The 17,148-nt window shown below is 51.0% G+C and overlaps 1 long non-coding RNA gene across 1 annotated transcript; it reads left to right on the top strand.

Annotated features, from left to right (window-relative positions):
* Window positions 1-11,560: 11,560 nt before the first annotated feature.
* Window positions 11,561-12,990, top strand: LOC310838573. The gene is made up of 2 exons (XR_014561047.1): window positions 11,561-11,898; window positions 12,795-12,990. It is a non-coding gene; the product is annotated as an uncharacterized lncRNA (long non-coding RNA).
* The last annotated feature ends 4,158 nt before the right edge of the window (window positions 12,991-17,148 follow it).

Below are 17,148 nucleotides of genomic sequence, written 5' to 3' on the forward strand. Positions count from 1 at the left end.
TCCCAGCCTGCAAATCTCATGCAGCAGGGTGACCTACATTGTTATGAGCTGCCAGAGAGGAAGCGGCGCCGGGCTCGGAGGCCGGGCTCGGATTGATCGCTCAACAGCAGCAGCAGCAGCAGGAGCAGCGGGCATTGCGGACTCCCTAGTTCTCCCCTACCCCCGAGCAGGCCATAAGCAAGTGGCGAGCTAACGCTGGACGCGATCCCTCGGCCAGTGGAGAGGAGGGAGGTTGAAGAAGACAGTGTCTTCTCGCCCTGGAAACCTATGGGTCTTTCGGAGCCTGAGCGCAATCGAAGGAGGGAGGAGCGGGGCTGCGGGCGCCTTTCTCTCCCCCCACCCCAGAGTCCAGGAGACCTGAGGTGGCACGGGAGAGGTTAACTGGCCCATCTACCACGCTGCCTCTTCCGCAGCCGACGAGCCACTGCGGCGCAAGGGCCCCCATGGTAACCGCAGCAGCCATTTCAGATACAGGCAAAGATGGCAGGAGAGATTCCCTGCTCCTCTGCTGCCACCGAAAAGACAAAAGAGTCTCCTTGTCTCTTAAAAACGAAACGCTCCCTGGTATTTATTTATTGAACAAGAATGAATCCTCTCCTCTTTCTGCTTTTTCCCTCTCCTTGTAAAACTGGTTTCCCCTCCAGTCTCTGCACCTCCGCCCATGTTATGTATACCTATCCGCTCCTTCTGCGTCCACAAAATGCCGCGGATCAAGTAGGAGCTCAAACTAGGATTTAAGCGCTAGGGCTCCCTCTCTCCCCCCCCCCCGGCCCCAGTTTATTTCGTTTTCCTTCACACGCCTTTAATAGCGCACCTATTCACCTAGGGGACTGGCCAGTGGCCACCTAAATTTCCAAAACGCAGAGGTTGAGGGTGTTGCGCCCTTCGGGAGACGGTGCCCAAGGTCTGCGGATCTCAGCCCTGCGCTCCAGTCCTTGGTTGCCACGTGCTGCTGGATCGAGACTCTTGCCACTTTGTCTCACTGCTGGTAGAGACCACTGCGGTGTTCGCCAGGTCACTAGGGGGAAATAAAGTTTTCCATGTTCCTCAATGTTCCCTTTCATTTCAAGGGAAGAATGTTAAATGGTCTTCTGCAGCAGCAGCATCCCACAAAACGGGCGTCCATGACGCGTAATGCTCCCATGGACTGGATTTTTCTGGCTCCTAGGAATTCCCAGGTCATCCAGAGACAAGCCCAGTCTCAAAAGCATCTGTCCATAAGGCAGCGAGGCCTTCTGTGGCTAGCTAGCCTAAGCAAATTGGATTTAGGAGCTTGGTTAATCCTGTCCTGGGTTGTGGCTCCCTTTAAAAATGAGACGAGCCGAGGCCAAAATCTTACCCTTTCAAATTTTACGGAAGTAGGCCCCTTCTGAATCCACTGGGCTTTGGTTGCTGGTATAAACATGCACAACAGGATTGCGCCACACATTCCTAAAGCTGAGTAAGAGTACGCGTGAAAACGTGTGGATGCGGAGAGCAGGTATGCGGAAACACGTGCATCCCACTTCCGAGGAGAGCGCATTTGGGGGCGAACTGGCTTGCACCTGTGCAATGCTGACAACGACCCTTGGCGTAGGAGGAAATGCGCAACTTTTCCCCATTGCCCTTCTGCCCACCTGCCCCCTTCCTCTGCATCTATCAACCCCCGAAATCTCTCTAACCAATGTGAACATCCCTGCACCCTCTCCTCTTTCTGCTGAACCCATCCATCAAGGCCTGGTATTCATTGGGCCATCCATCACTCTGGCATACGTGTCCATCCGTCATGTACACTTAGATCTATCTGTCTCCCTATCCCTCCCTCCCTCCCTCCCTCTCTCTCTCTCTCTCTCTCTCTCACACACACACACACACACACACGAGTCTCTGAGCTCCAAACCCAGCCACTCCAGTAGAAGCCATCTCTTTGCGCCGCTAATTGTAATTATTATTACGCTCTTTCTGACTTACGCAGGCCAGAGAGCTGGGGGTGGGAGAGGAAGAGGGAGCAGAAAAGGAGGGAGGGAGAATTGGTGCTGGTGGAAACCCATTATCTGCTGGGGGCCAAATTGGCAATTTCAGCTGCAAGAAGGCGACATGTCAGAGGAGAAGGAAGGGAGGCGGGCACGGGGCTCCCCTCCCCTCTTTCCCACCATATTTGCCTTTGCTGACTTTGTGGTGGGTTGCGGGAGGGGGGCAGAGAGGGGATGATAAAAAGAGGGGGGGGGAGAAGGAGGGAGGGGAAGGGGAAGGCGCGCGGGGTTAGAATCCTCGGCTCTTTTCCACCACTGAAGCCCGGTTGCCGAGATACGGGCGCACCAATCAGCGCTCAACAGCTCACCCGAGGCTCTCGCGCCGCTTCCTTTTATGGTGCAGCTAGTCTGCAGGGCGCCGCGTTCGTCACCATATAAGGGCATGAACCTAAATACAGTATCTACCTTGTTCTCTCTCTCGGCGCTTTCGCCTTCGCCTCCTCCTCCTCCTCCTCCCCCGCCCTGCGCACCGCCCCCGCCCCCCCGTCCTCGCGCGCCCGCGCCCGCTCCCTCTCTCCCTCTCCCGCCCGAGCCCGAGACGAGTTAAAAGGCGATCGATGCCAGAGCCGAGCACAGCCGCCGCCAGAGGCCGGGTGAAGCAGCAGCAGCAGCGCGGTGCCCAGGCAGGAGGGAGCGAGCGAGGGAGGGAGGGGCAGGGCTGCAGGGGCTGCAGGAACTGCTGCTGCTGCTGCTGCTGATCGAGACACAGATGTGGTTGCCATATTTCCCCGCCCCCATCTCGCGGGCTATTATTATTATTATTATTATTATTATTATTATTATTATTAAGCGCAGGCTGCTGCTGCTGCAAATCCTCCGGTTGCTTATTAGGGGCGGAATGCAAATGAGCGGGAGATACTTTCGCACGCAGTAATGGCTTTTGTTTAGGCACGGATCCGGGCGCTGCTGCCAAAATGAAGGAGGGAGGGAGGGAGGGAGGGAGGGGCAGGCTGCAGCTCCTGAGGACTCCCTCGTGCCGCAGTCACCTGAGCACCCCTGGAGGGACCTGCTTGCTGGGGGGGGGGAGAGGAGATCAGGAGGGAATCCCCCCTATATGAGAAGGAAGTGGTGCTGGCACAGCTGCCGCTCCCTACGCTGCTGTCAATCAATTTGGGGAGCCGTGTGTAGTAGTAGTAGTAGTAGTAGTAGTAGTAGTAATAATAATAATAATAATAATAATAATATTTATTCCCTCTGGCTCACCAACGTTGCATGACGTTCAAACGGGGGTGGGGTGGGGTAGCGGAACACGTACTTGTCCAATCTAACGGGCATGGGGTGGGCTCCCTCCTCCCCCCCTAACACAGCACGGCTCTCTTGCCTGCCTGGAAGCTCTTTCCTAGCCGTGGCAGATGTCAGTGGAATAGCGGTGGCGGTATAAAGATAATGGGAGGAAAGGCACTCTGTACGTGCTCAGGGGCCCTCTGGTTTTCCCATCGCCTTCTCTTTTTGCTTCGCGTTTCAGATTCGGTGTATTGTTGGAAACAGATCGGGGGTGTGTGCAAATCCTGGCGACTTCCCTTGCGCGGTTTAAATTAAGGCAGACACTAACGGAGGGCGGGCCTATGGGGCGGCCTGGAAAGGGCTCGTCTCCTAGCCGAGGCGAAGGAGTTGCCGCCGTCACACCTCCTTACAGCTGTCAGATTCCAATTTATACCTCCTCCTCCTCCTCCTCCTCCTCCTCCTCTCTTCTGTTGACGTCAGCGAGCTGATGTGCCACGGATGAGATTGCGGGTGTGGGCTGGGGGGACTAGCATGCAAATGCACGGCGCCCCCCCTTCACAACAGGGCTATTTTACCCTAGCTGAGGAACTAAAGAGGCAAACGTGTGTGTGTGTGTGGGGAGAGAGAGAGAGAGAGAGAGAGAGAGAGAGAGAGAGAGAGATATTATTCTGGTCCATTTCAGGGGGCTTCTCCCTCACTCCCTCCCTCCCTCCCTTTCTCTCCCTCCCTCCCTTTCTGATGAACAACTGGATTTTGCTGGCTCTTTCCAGAACCTGGTGGGGAAGATAAACAATTCCCCGAACCCGAATATGGCTCAGTGTGTGTAGCTCAGACAAAATGGATCCGAGAAGAAGACCGGGGAGGTGGTGGGGATGGACGTAGGGCGAGATTCTCTGCCTGTCACGGCAACCTTTCATTGGCTGTCGCGGGGGGGGGGGGGGCGGACAGTGTTGCTGCGGAGAGCCGAGCCTGGTTTGCGAGGAACACGCATGTTTGTGTTTCGAGGAAAATTGGGTGGGGGTTGCCGCCGCCGTCCCCGGGAACAAAAGGCGTTTTGTGTGAAACGTCCTTGCAAGGCGGAGAGTGTCAGATAAAGCTGCTCGCTGCCGCAGCCGCCGACACACACACACACACACACACACACACTCCAGCCCCGCACCGCCTCCGAATGGAGCAATTTTATCTCACAAGGATTTTTCTGTGTGAGTTTGCGGGTCCCGGTGGCTGAAATAGCCTCCTCTTCTCTCCGTGGCGGGAAGGAGAGGAGAACCGGGAGAGCCTGAAACGTGTGTGTGTGTGTGTGTGTGTGTGTGTGTGTGTAAGGAACTGATAGGTGTCATGTTCTGGGTGGTGTTCGTCAAAGATCGCTCGGCTTCCAGGCCTCTATTTATTTCGGGGGTGGCGGCAGCGGCGGTGCCCGAGTGGCCTTTGCTTTGCGCTTGTGGCTTAGGATGGGGTTCTAAAGACACTTACTAGGGAGCATGCCCCACTGACCGTAGTGGCACTGATTCCCACAGGATGGCGTGGCCAAGCATCTCCCCAGCTGTGGGCTCCAGATCTCCTTTGGACTCCACTTCCCTGCGCGAGGCGCTGCGCGGCTCCTGAAGCCGCTCTTGGCGCTAAGGCAGAGGTCCACTGGGGCTTGGCTCAGGTCCGGCCAGTCTGCAGTGGGGCGCAGTGGTTTGAGGGTCAGCAGCCCAGCCAGCGCCTCTGCATGGGTCCCCCAACATCAACCCCCTGGGTGCAGGTTTCCCCCACCACCCGGTTGCCACATTGCTATTCTGTCTACATCAGCTTCGGTTCCTGACCACAGCGCCAGTGAGTGCACACATAGTTCCATTCATTCCCCCACGACACGCCCAAACCTCTCCTGGCCGACCAGTTTCCCTAATCCCCGTCGTATTTCTGCCCAGGGAGCGGCTGATGGAAGCACAGACGTCCTGGAACCTGGAGCAACCCAACGTGTTCTGCCAAATCTCTCTTGTGTCCTGGTTTTCGAGGGACGGGGGAAAGGGATAGAGACACATCGGAGTCCTCACCCGCGTGTCTTCTGCTTGGGCAGGAAAGGATTACTGATTCCAGGCTACAGGGGCGCAGAAGAAGACCACAGTGAAAATCGATGGATGACCCTGCTTTCTGAGCCCCAGATTCCTGAGATTCATCGCCTCTTTGATCACCTACACACGAAATTGTAGCTCCTACGATTTTGTGTGTAGATGACAATTTCCATGTGCTTTCAGAGGCTGCGATTTTACACACACACTGCGCAAACTCAGAATATGTGAAGTACTTAAAATACTACTACTACTACTACTACTAATAATAATAATAATAATACTTTTGAGAGAAGGGAAGATCCAGGAGAAAAATGGCGCACACACAGCCCAACGGGAGAGTTAAACCCGAATAAATGGGTCTAAGGTGTAAGTGCCCTCAAGACGCATTTACAACCGGATGAATAGTTCATTTGAAATTATAATACATCAGGATTATGAAGGGGCGTTTGGCGTCCAAGAACGCACACAATTACTTGGGAGTAAATCTCACTGAACCCGAAGATCAGGCTGTCGGATTGGTATCTCGTAGGTTCTGGTGTGAAGACAACGAAAAGCCCCTTTGGTTTAAGTGGAGGGTCGATTGTGCGGCCATAGAATCATAGAATTGTAGCGTTGGAAGGGACACCGTGCAATGCAGGAATCTCAGCTAGAGGAGTCTCAGACAGACGGCCACCCATCCTCTGCTTGTGTGGTTTTTAATCAGGTGGCACTTATTCCTCAAGGCGAGCGGAGAAGTTTCTGCTGAAACGAAGCGGCTCTCGCGCCTGGTTCGGCGGCTCCCTCGCTTTCGCGCGCAGAGACCATTTCTAGTAGCACGATGCCACCTATGGAATGTACCTGGAATTATTCTTTACCGCGCAGCACACATAGCACGAGACATCCTCCTGCCTCACTTCGGAAATACCTAATCCCGGGAGGGAGGTGCGTTTTGGGAATGAGAGGCTGTCACAAAAAGAGCAGCTTCAGAAACTGCAACAGCAAAAAGGAGTAGCTGAAAACGTGGAGGTAGCCATGTTGGCTGCTGAAAAAATGCGGGAGATCATCTAAGACCTCTGTTGGGCTAATAAAAATGCTACGAAATAGCGCGCGAGGCGCCGAAGAGCCCCGGAAAACTCGAAAGCTTGCGCGCTATTTTGTTACATTTGGGCAATGAAGGTGTTGCCCTAATGTGGCTTTTGAACCAACAGTCGTTCTTGCTTGTTTAGACCAGCATGGATCTCTAAGCAGTGCATAAACTTACTGTAGCCTGTTAAAATAATAGTTTCCTTTAAAGGAGGTGAAGTTTGCATAAATGATACGTTCCAAAATCTGCTTTCAGTATCAGAGCAGGTTCTGACATCAAAGCTAGTCCTGGAGTCCTGGCTGGCATCTGACTAAAGGTTCCTCTGAGCACACACAGAGGACATTTTCTCCATCTCTGAGATATCACAGCCTCAGGAATTATGTACCGACTTGAGATGAGTGAACAAGGCTTTCAAGGCGGGTAGCGGAGTTTCCAGGTAGACTTTCTTTTCAGGCACCTGTCTTTTTGGAGCAAAGATAACGCGACCAGTACCTGAAGGGATCTAAAGTGACGTCCTCGCAGAAAAGAGACTGTGCTCAAGACACTGGGGCTGCCGGCAGACCTCTAGAATCCACCGGTTTGCAACTGTACCCGGGTTCGAATAATTTCATTAATTCTGAGTCAGGGTTTTTCTTTTGTCAGGGCGGGGCAACTCGTTCTAGAGGGTGCGAGTAGCGTTACCCAAACCCAACAATTGTCCTTCGGAAAGCAGAGGGATAGCCTTGGCTGTGTAAAACACACATCTTTGTTCCGCTCAACCAAGGGAGGTAAAGCAAGTAGGACCGGAATACTCGGAGTGGCCGCAAGCTGCAAACCAGAAATGCGGTTTCCGACCAGGAGCGCAGGACTCAGGAATGCAAGAGGTTGGATTAAATGACCTTTGTGATCTCTTCCAACTCTACAATTATTCCATTATTCTATTATTTCAGGGGCAGTCACCCTCGCATCCCTGGAAGGATGAGCTTTCGGGGCACACACACCCCAACTCCCACCTCACTGTTCCCGAACTAGGACGGAGTTGACCCGGAAACCGGGTCCAGGATTCTCCCAGCTGATTCCTGATTATGGGTCCTCTGAGAAACACCGATATTCGAAAGAAGGTCCTTATTGCTCTGAAATTGAATCTGCCCCAGTGTGCAAAGGACTGGAAGCTAAGCGCCTTGCGGGAATTGCTTTGGATTTCTTCAGTCACTTCCCTAGAAATCACTTCTTGAAAATAATTGGAAAGTCGGTCTTTTCCTTTTCTCCTACAACCCAGAGACGAGAACACACACACACACACACACACAGAGAGAGAGAGAGAGAGAGAGAGAGAGCGCGTCAGAAAAAAATCAATTATCTTTCTTCTGTCCTAGTTACAATTTACTGAGGGCTTTTGTGAATATCGAAGCTGAAGTGAACCGTCTCTTCTACGTCTTTGTCCCCCCTCGCCTCCCCGAAGCACACACAGCTCCACGCACCACCAGGCTCCCTTTGTTGTGGCCTGGGCGATTTCCGAAGGCGAGTCAGAATCAAAAGTCTGCAGGAGATCAAAGTCCGCAACAGGCAGCGGAAGTTCGACCGAGGTCCAGGAAACGCCCGCTTGCCTTTGAAAGAATCCCTGGCACGTCGAGAAGTCGTTTTTCCTGGCTGCGTAGGCGACCTTTCAGGAAAGTCTCTCTCTCTCTCTCTCTCTCTCTCTCTCTCTCTCTCTCTCTCTCTCCCCCCCCCCCCGCCTCTTTCCAGTTAGCGAGTTCGGGCTTGCAGCGGTGCAGTGCGATCCCACGCGGGTCTGCTCAGAACGAAGCCCCATTGAGTTCAGCGGGCTGTGTGCAACGGTGGATTTGCGCAAGTCCAGCGGAGATCCGCATGTAATTTTCGCAGATTTCGCTGCCGCTACGTACACCCCATAATGTTCCGGAGGTGACACCCACCCCTCAGGAGGGTGTTTGCGGTCCGTAGAGGGGAGGGGGACCCTGTAAGGACTTGCAGGAGAGTAAGCACTTTCCACTAGTGAAAAGCCGGAACGAGAGGCCAGTTCCGCAGCCCAAAATGTCGTCACTTTATGCGAATAAAAGATCACATTTGAGATCTACGCAACACTCACCAACCTGTTGTTGTTGTTGTTGAAGCAGCAGCAGCAGCAGCAGCAGCAGCAGCAGCAGCAGCAGCAGCAGCAGCAGCGGGACTTAGGAATTAATGATCAGAGATTTTCTTAAAAACCTTACCGCTTTTTCTGATGTACCTATCGACTATACAGCGGCATGCATAGTATTGAGAGGTTGCTAGAGAATGGAGTTAGGGACGCTCTTTAGAAGCGAATCCGGACCCCCACCCCAATGGCAAGAAGACAGTTCATTCAAAAACAGTAGATGGTGGTGATTTTGCTTTTTGTTATTCCTCCTCCGGTAGGCACTTCCAGCTTAAACGTGCCAAAAGATAGCGAAGTCTGTGGCACGTCAGAGCCTACTATCTTTGTGGATGGCACCAAGTCAGGGGAAGGACTGTAGCTCAGTGGTAGAACGTCAACGTTGCATACAGAAGGTCCCAGGTTCAAGTCCCCAACATCTCTGAGGGATAGCTCAGTTGGTAGAGCGTGAGACTCGGTTGTTGGTTGGTGCCCCACCGTTAGGTGAAAGATTCTTGCATTGCAAGGGGTTGGACTAGATGACCTTTGTGGTCTATTCCAACGCTGTAAATCTGTGATCTCCAGATCGGGCCGGGAATGCCCCTGTCTGGAGAACCACTGCTGGCCAGCATAGAACCAGCAGGACCAATGGTCTGATTCAGGATACGGAAATTTCTGTGTTCCTAATTAGCTGAGCTAGGCTGAAAGGCAGTGATTGCTCCAAGATTTTGCAGTGAGTTTTATGGTCTCAGTCCAACACTGGCTGTGATGGGTCGGTTAAGGCTGCAATCTCTTCCACCCTAAGCATACTTAATTCCCATGGAATTTATTCCCGTTGCGGCAAGGAAACGGTTAATCCGCGCCGTTCAAATCTCACTTTAGCCTTGCCCATAGGAGCCAACTCCTATGACCCCTTGTCCCCCCCCCCAATTAAATATTTTAGGGGGCCGGTTCCCTCAAAAGTTATGGGGAATTCCCATTCAAATGCTGTTTGTGTGCCACATCATGTGATCGGTTATGTTGGGCAGGGCTTACCTGCCCTCCCCCCCCCCCAATATTTAATTCAAGTTGGCACCCCTGGCCTTGATCTCGCAACTGCAAGGGAATATGCTCCACTGAACGCAGCGGGGCTTACTTATAAGTAAATATATAAAGAGGATCCAGGTTGTGACCTTAGGCAAGCTACGTTTCCAGACTGGAGCATTATAAAAATCACATCCGTCTATTTTACAGGGTTGTTAGGAGATTATTGAGACCGGGTACAGGTGAGGCGCTTGAAGTTACCTAAGGAAGTGCCAAGTATGGGGGATCCGGCACAGCCCCACAGTCTGATGCACGCAAGTTAGGACGGAACAGCGACTCCAGTCGAATTGGAATCCTTGCAGCCGACAGGAAGGCGAGAGCTCTGAGTCTGGCCTGGTCCGGCAGCATCCTTTGCCTGTTTGCTCCAAGGGCCGGTGGCAGGTCATGTGACTTCTGGCCTCTGCCAGTGCACGCAGTTCTAAGACCCAGCAGAAAGTCACAGGACACCCGACCCCTGTGCAAGCAAGAATAACAACAACAACCAGGCCCCAGCTGGAGGAGAGATGCCTCTTTTATAACTCATCACTTTCCCCACCCAGCATCGTTAAAATGCTCGCTGCTTGACCTTTTCCACTCTCTCCTTTCGTCCTTTCACTTTGTAAGTCTGCGTCTGTAATGGAAGCGAACTGCTTTCGGAGGGAGTACAGTAGTGTGGAAAGCGAGATTAAAAGAACACACACACACACACACACACACACACACACACACACACAGTGGGTTCCAGGAGTTAGGAGGAAGACATGATCAAGGATGGTTGATATCTCCAGGAAAGTCCTATGGAACAACATTGCCTTGATTTGGAGTTCAACGCGTCTGTGTATTTGCAGTTGCGTGGAAAAGTTTGTTAGTGCTCTGTTTACGTTTACGTTTGTTTTATTTATTATCTGTTATAGTTGCTGGAAAATCTGTCTCTCTAGAAAGAATGATTTCTGCCTGCTTTTCTGGTGCTTAGCTCGTTGCAGGAGAAGGCCAATTCAAGGCCGGGTTCCTTTGCATGCCCAGAATCCAGCCCCTGTTCTTATTCTTATTCTTCTTATTAAAATTTGTATACCGCCTTTCATCCGTAGATCTCAAGGCGGTTCACGTATTTCTGCTCTCTACGAAGACAATTCGCCTTGCACTGATGCAGTTACGATATTGCAACACCTGGTACGACTCTGTCCTCACTCCCCACCGCTTGCCGCATCTATGATTTTGCTTTCTGCGCCTGCCTCAGGGGCTGTTGTTGTTCCACATCTTCGGGAGGTCTTTTTGGACGGAATCTGGAATCTGTATAGGATAGCAGACAGCCAGGCCTCAAATCCGTGCCACCACTTGGCTGCAGCCTGGAGGGGAGTATCTTACAGCGGGGTGAGGGAGAGTGGATTGGGAGAAGAAATAACCAACCTGTCCCTATGACTATGCAGAAGGTATGCAGATCCCCTTGCTGTATTAACCAGAACCAGCGTCTACTTCTGAGCTTAGGAGGAAGCCGGGCTTCCCAAAGGAAGGACTTGTTGATTTCGGTGAATATCAGTTTATCTATCTATATAAGCATTGGACGCCAGTAGAAGCCCTTTCCCACCTTCTCTGTGACGTCATGGATTCGTCCACCCAGATTTAGTGAAACTTTTGATCAGCCTAACACAGTTTTGAGTACCTATCAAGCGTATATAATGCACTCTGGATATGTGATACAAATGCAATACATTTCCCTCACCTCAAAGAACCCTGGGAACTGCAGTTTGCTAAGGTTGCTGGGAGGGGTTAACTACAATGGTAGTGGGAATGTGCTTTAAATTGGCTTTGTGGTGTGTAGGCAGTCAGAGCCTAGCCTTGTGAGAAAGAGAAAAGAAACAGCTCTTGGTCCTTTCTCTCTCTCTCATTAGAAAGAAAAGCCCCTGGACCGGTTCAACGGCTGGCAAAAGTGATTTTGTGGAAGGCGACGCGATGGTCTGTGCCAAGCCTGGAACAGGTGGAGCAACCAGTTAACATGGCAGAAATGAACCACTTCCTTGGGCGGAGAAGGGTATGATTTTCTGAATCTCCCCTTGACCTTCCCCAGAGAAGTGACAGGGATCCATTGGTTCCAGACTTTCCTTAGTTCTCGAACCTGCTGTCAGAATCAGGATTTAACAGTATCCATAAAGCACAGAGGGAATTGCTACTGCAAAGCACACCCAACCCCCCTCCCTCTCTGAATGACATCCGTGAGAAAGAGTGCCACACACGAGCATGTCCAGAGTTCCTTCCAAGAGCCGCTGAGGAGCCTCACACAAGTGAGACTAGCAGCCATTTTCAGGCTTGCCATTTCTCCTCCAATGTCTGCACTCCCGTGCCGATGATCAGCGACGTAACATAGAAATCCAACAGGTAATGCTTTCAGATATTCAGATTTAGCGACCGGAATGTGGGGGCGGGGTGATGACAGCCAGAACAGGTGGTTTGACTTCCAGGCACCTTTATTTTATAGGGACAGGTCACTGGGGCTGTCCTAACACGACATGCAGAAGCTGCTCCCTTCCTACTCTGTGTCAATTAATCCTGAATATCGATGATTACCAAGGCGGTTTGGGTAGGCTGTTAAAAAGATGTTGCTCAATGTGGACTAGTTACTTTGCAAGTCTTTTCCGAGTGTCCCCACCCCACCTCCTGCGTCTTGAGCCCCTGCCTTCCGCTTTCGAAGCAAAAAAGGGACTCCAATCAACCACACGACCGTTGGTGGTTTCCTACTTAACAGAAAGCTAGGGAGCGGATGCAGCGCTTTGAGGACGGGCGCTGCCCCAAATCAGGGGGGCGGGGTAGATCTCAAACAGGCTTGGAAAGGGGGAGAAGGAAATCGGCTACAGCTGTGCTTTTCAGAGTGCTGACAGGACTAAGAATGAAACACACACACTTCCGGCAGCAGTCTTGTGGACAGCAGACCAGTGGCGTAGCGTGGGGGGTGCAGGGGGGGCCGGCCGCACCGGGCGCAACATATGGGGGTTAGGGGGCGCAAATCCACGGGTTAGGGGGTGCAAATTACTTGCCTTGCCCCGGGTGCTGACAACCCACGCTACGCCACTGGTGGTGACATCTCCTTTCGCAGGTAAGAGCGCACAGCCCCGTCAGCGTCTGCACACGTGCCACTCTCTCTGAAAACCGTGGAACTTAGGCAGCATGACAGACTACCTAAAAAAAGTTGCAAAGTGGGCAGAGCGAAGGGTGAAATAACTATTTGCTCATAACCTCAAATCTCCCCCTCTCTCGCCCTTCTCTGTGCAGATCAGCCTCCGGAGCGCTTCTTATCGGAAAGAGGAAGCACCTGAAATCCACGGATCTCGTAAATATTGAGGGTGAAGAAAACAAAAAGCAGCTCAAGAAGTTCGGAAAGACTGGGGTTCACAAGCAAATCCAAACGGAGCGCGAGAACTTCAGGGCAAGATAATTAAAACGGCCTGGATTAGGTGGGCTTTGTGGACTGGGCTCTTCTGAGTGTCAGTTTTGAGGTTGCTACTTGGTTTTAAATAAGGGAACCTAGAGTCGTTTGCAGCTTCTGATCCTGGCAGGCAGTGGCGTAGCGTGGGGGGTGCAGGGGGGCCGGCCGCACCAGCGCAACATCTGGGGGTTAGGGTTAGGGGGCGCAAATCCACGGGTTAGGGGGCGCAAATTACTTGCCTTGTCCCGGGTGCTGACAACCCACGCTCCGCCACTGCTGGCAGGCAAACGGAATAGGTGTGTTCACTGCGATTCCACCTCCCACCCCACCCCCGCTCCCCAAAACTCCCCGAAAGATTTCCCCTAGCTAAATGATAAAGGGGAGATGTAGGGCACAGAGTATCATTTGCACAGAACACAATGCACGCATTTTAGATTAATTAAAATAGTATTGGTGGGTGAAGGGTTATATGGATTAAGTTATGGTCGGAGATAACAGCTGTCCAGGTCTCTCTCCCTCCTCCCGTCCCAGTGCTGTATGTTAACTGAGATTTGCTACTAGGAACGGTTCCTTCAAAGAGCAGCTGAATCCACGCCCCCCCCCCCACCGCCACCTTTTGCCTCCACAAGACCAAATAGGAAGCTGTTCGATTAGATTCCTCAGCCAGGTACAATATGGCGCAGTTATCTGTTGCCTTTGAAAGTGGAATGTCTCTTGCCTAGAAACAGATAGGTAGCCGTGTTGGTCTGCCATAGTAAAAAATAAAAAAAAAAAAAAAAATTCCTTCCAGTAGCACCTTAAAGACCAACTAAGTTAGTTCTTAGTATGAGCTTTCGTGTGCATGCACACTTCTTCAGATACACTGAAACAGAAGTTACCAGACCCTTCTATATAGTGAGAAGGTGGGGAGGGGTATTACTCAGAAGGGTGGTGGGAATGGGTGATTGGCAGATAGCTGTGATGAGCCTGTTGACGACTCTTAAAGACTGCAATAGGTCTTACAGGAAAAAGCAAGGGGTGAGAAGGTGAAAAATGGCTTTGTTTGGTAATAAGTTGCAATTCAGCAGCTTCTCTTTCCAGTCTATTTCTGAAATTCCTTTGTAGTAAAACAGCTACTTTGAGATCTTGTCCTGGGAGATTGAAGTGTTCTCCTACTGGTTTCTCTGTCTTGTGATTCCTGATGTCAGATTTAGAAAGGAAGAGATGCCTAGAAAGGAAGAGATGGGGTAGGTGGGAGTAATGTTTGTTCTGGCCTGCTTGGGATTGGGAAGTTTCTCTCCTTGCATTTATCAGTGCTATGTGTGTGTCTGTAGGCAGATGATGCTTGATAAACTAGATTGTCTCTCCAACTTCCCCCAAGGACATGGGCGCGGTCAAGGGGGGTTCAAGTAAAACAATGGCAATACTTAACTACGGTAACTGACCAATCACGCCGGTTCCTACAAAAGTCCTGACCGCCTAACAAAGTAGCCTTACAAAAATCCTAGCTACTCCCATGCCCAAGGATTTACATTGCAGGGTGTTTGCCCCACCCCGCGGCGATAGATGGATGGGCACGAGCATTTTCCTGCGTTTCTTTTAGCAAGAGACTGGGGCTCTTGATTTCACAGTCCAAGCCTTTTTATACACAAGACAGGGACATCGCACGGAGCTATGGCCCTTCCCGCTGGTCAAGATAGTTTCACAGGATGGTTTCTCCCTTCTAATGCGCCCCATTTGACTGAAGGTTGGAGTCAGAGGACTTCAATTCGTATCCCCCAAAACAATGCAGATTAATTACTGTAATCCGGAGCAAAACCACGAGTGCTCTCTCACTCTCATCGCCATACACTGAAACACAGTGGCCAAGACCCCAGCTCTTTGTGACCCAAGTGTACCGCGCAGGAAACTCACTTCCCATGTCCCTGTAGTGATGAACATGCCCCTAACGCTGGGAAGCTCTAATACTGTAATATTAATCCATATTGGTGGAAACAACAACCTGAGGGCAGGGATGGCGTTTATTATAATCAGATAGCCAAATGCAGAATAAAAGACCGTGATCTAGTCAGGCACATTCCAAAGACAGACAGACAGACAGAAAGAAAGAAAGAAAGAAAGAAAGAAAGAAAGAAAGAAAGAAAGAAAGAAAGAAAGAAAGAAAGAAAGAGGCTCTAGCAACAACCACATCGAGTCCCAGTCGGCTGTCCTCAGCCAGCCAATGACCCGCGAGCTGCGCGCCTATTGGCGCAGCGCCTCGCTGGCGCAGACTCAGTGCTCGCTGCGGTCAGTTTCCTTGCGCGTCCGGCGCTGCCTCTGATCTGCTGCGGCCGCCGAGACTCTCTGGCTATGGTCGTTTCTGTGTGTCTTGGCTTCAAGGGAAGATTCCCGTGGCCGAACAGCGGCGAGGACCGCAGCAGCTGCTTTTCAAGAAGGCGGCGACGGAGAGAGAGAGAGAGGGGAAGGAAAGTAAATATATATTCTGGTTTTTTCCTGGCTACTGTAACAGCAGCCCTAGCTGGGAACAGAAGAAATGCAAGCTTACGTCTTCAAGGAATGTTCACTAGCTGCTTTGGAGCTTCTTTTTCTCTCAATTTATTTATTTTTTTGGGTGGGAGAAGAAGTGGGATTTAGTGAGGCTGCGCCTGTCTTTGAGAAATGAAGCTGTTTATCAGTTGTTGCCCAACATGTTAAATAGGACGGATGTGTTGTTGGCAACGTGGTTGTACATAGACATTCAGCGCGGTCAAGAGCTAGAATTTGGGGAGATTTGGGATTTAAACCCCTTTTCAGCAGTTAAACTTACTGGTGATCCTGGGGCAATCAGCCACCATCTTTCAGACTGACTTACCTCGCAGGGTTGTTGTTAAAATGGAGGAAAGCATGCAGGCACTAGGCCCTGAATCTCCCTGAGAAGCGACTGAATGGAAATGTAATAACAGAATAACAATATTTTCCTCTCCTTGAATACTTATGACACCCCGACCTTAAAACACGTGGACTTAAATGGACTGACTTAAATGCAAACCTCTATGCAGAACGCCCAAGCTGCAATCGTACTGTACTTGCGCGGGAACAATCCCCACTGAATTCAGTGGCACTTACTTCTGAGTAGGTGACTTATGGGTCGCTTCCAACAAAAAAAAGTACCTAAGCGATTTACAAACAAGTTTAAAGACCCCCCCCCCGCCGCCCAAAGGAGTTCTATATATAAAGAAATACACTTCCATAAAGCCCCTGGCAGTAGGGTCTATGTTCAGTCAGGTATGATGGGATTTGCAGTCAAGTAGCAGACTTTGCGTCGTTCATATAGCCGCCTGCAGGAACCTCTTCTTTCCGAGATGAGCCTAAAAGGAAATTCCATTGAAATCAGCGAAGATTCCCTTGCCACTAAATGTGCAGAATATTGAGTGACCGCGACCTCAGGTGATGACTTACAGCCACCACCTCATGTCAGTTGGGTCACAGTGCTTTTTAATGGCAGCTTCTTAAACACCCAACTATGAGTCAGCCGGGGAAATAGAGGGTTTTGCTCCCGCAGGTGTGTATCCCTCGCTCCCTCATCTTTATTCCCTCGATTGTGAGTTGATTCTGTTATCAGTAACCCGGGGCGGGTGCTGAGTGCTTTACGATCCTTAATCGCTTTCCTCTTATAACACGGACGTGTGATTTTACTTTGATATTTGCATTAAACAGATGAGTTGGAGAGATTTGAAGAGCGCCCTGTTTTTAATGGGACAGGCCATTTATGGCAAGACTCACTGCTGATTAGTATGATAGAAAAGCGATTTATGTTCCCAGGGAGTGTGACAAAGGCCCCATCCGCACTATAGATTTAAAACAGTATCCTGCCACATGTCCCGCCCCCCCCCAATAATCCTGGGGACTGTAGTTAGTTAACACTGAACGTTGTTAGGAAGCCTCTGTTCCCTTCACAGTGGTACAATTCCCAGAATTCCCTGGCAAGAGGCTGCTAAACCATTCTGGGATCTGTAGCTCTGGAAGAGGAGAAGGTGCCTTCTGAAAATTCTCAGCATCCTTAACGAACTACAGTTCCCAGGATTCTTGGAGGAAAGCCAACTGTGTAAAGTGGTCTGATGCGGCTTTAAATATACAGTGCAGATGGGGTCATAGAGAGAGAGAGAGAGAGAGAGGGAAGGAGAAGCCTCTTCTCCATGGTTTGAACTATAAACTATAGTTTGTTGCCTTCGGTACTTCGTTGGATT

This window comes from Podarcis gaigeae, assembly GCF_964106915.1.
Source record: "Podarcis gaigeae genome assembly, chromosome: 2".
In the NCBI taxonomy this organism is placed as follows: Eukaryota; Metazoa; Chordata; class Lepidosauria; order Squamata; family Lacertidae; genus Podarcis; species Podarcis gaigeae.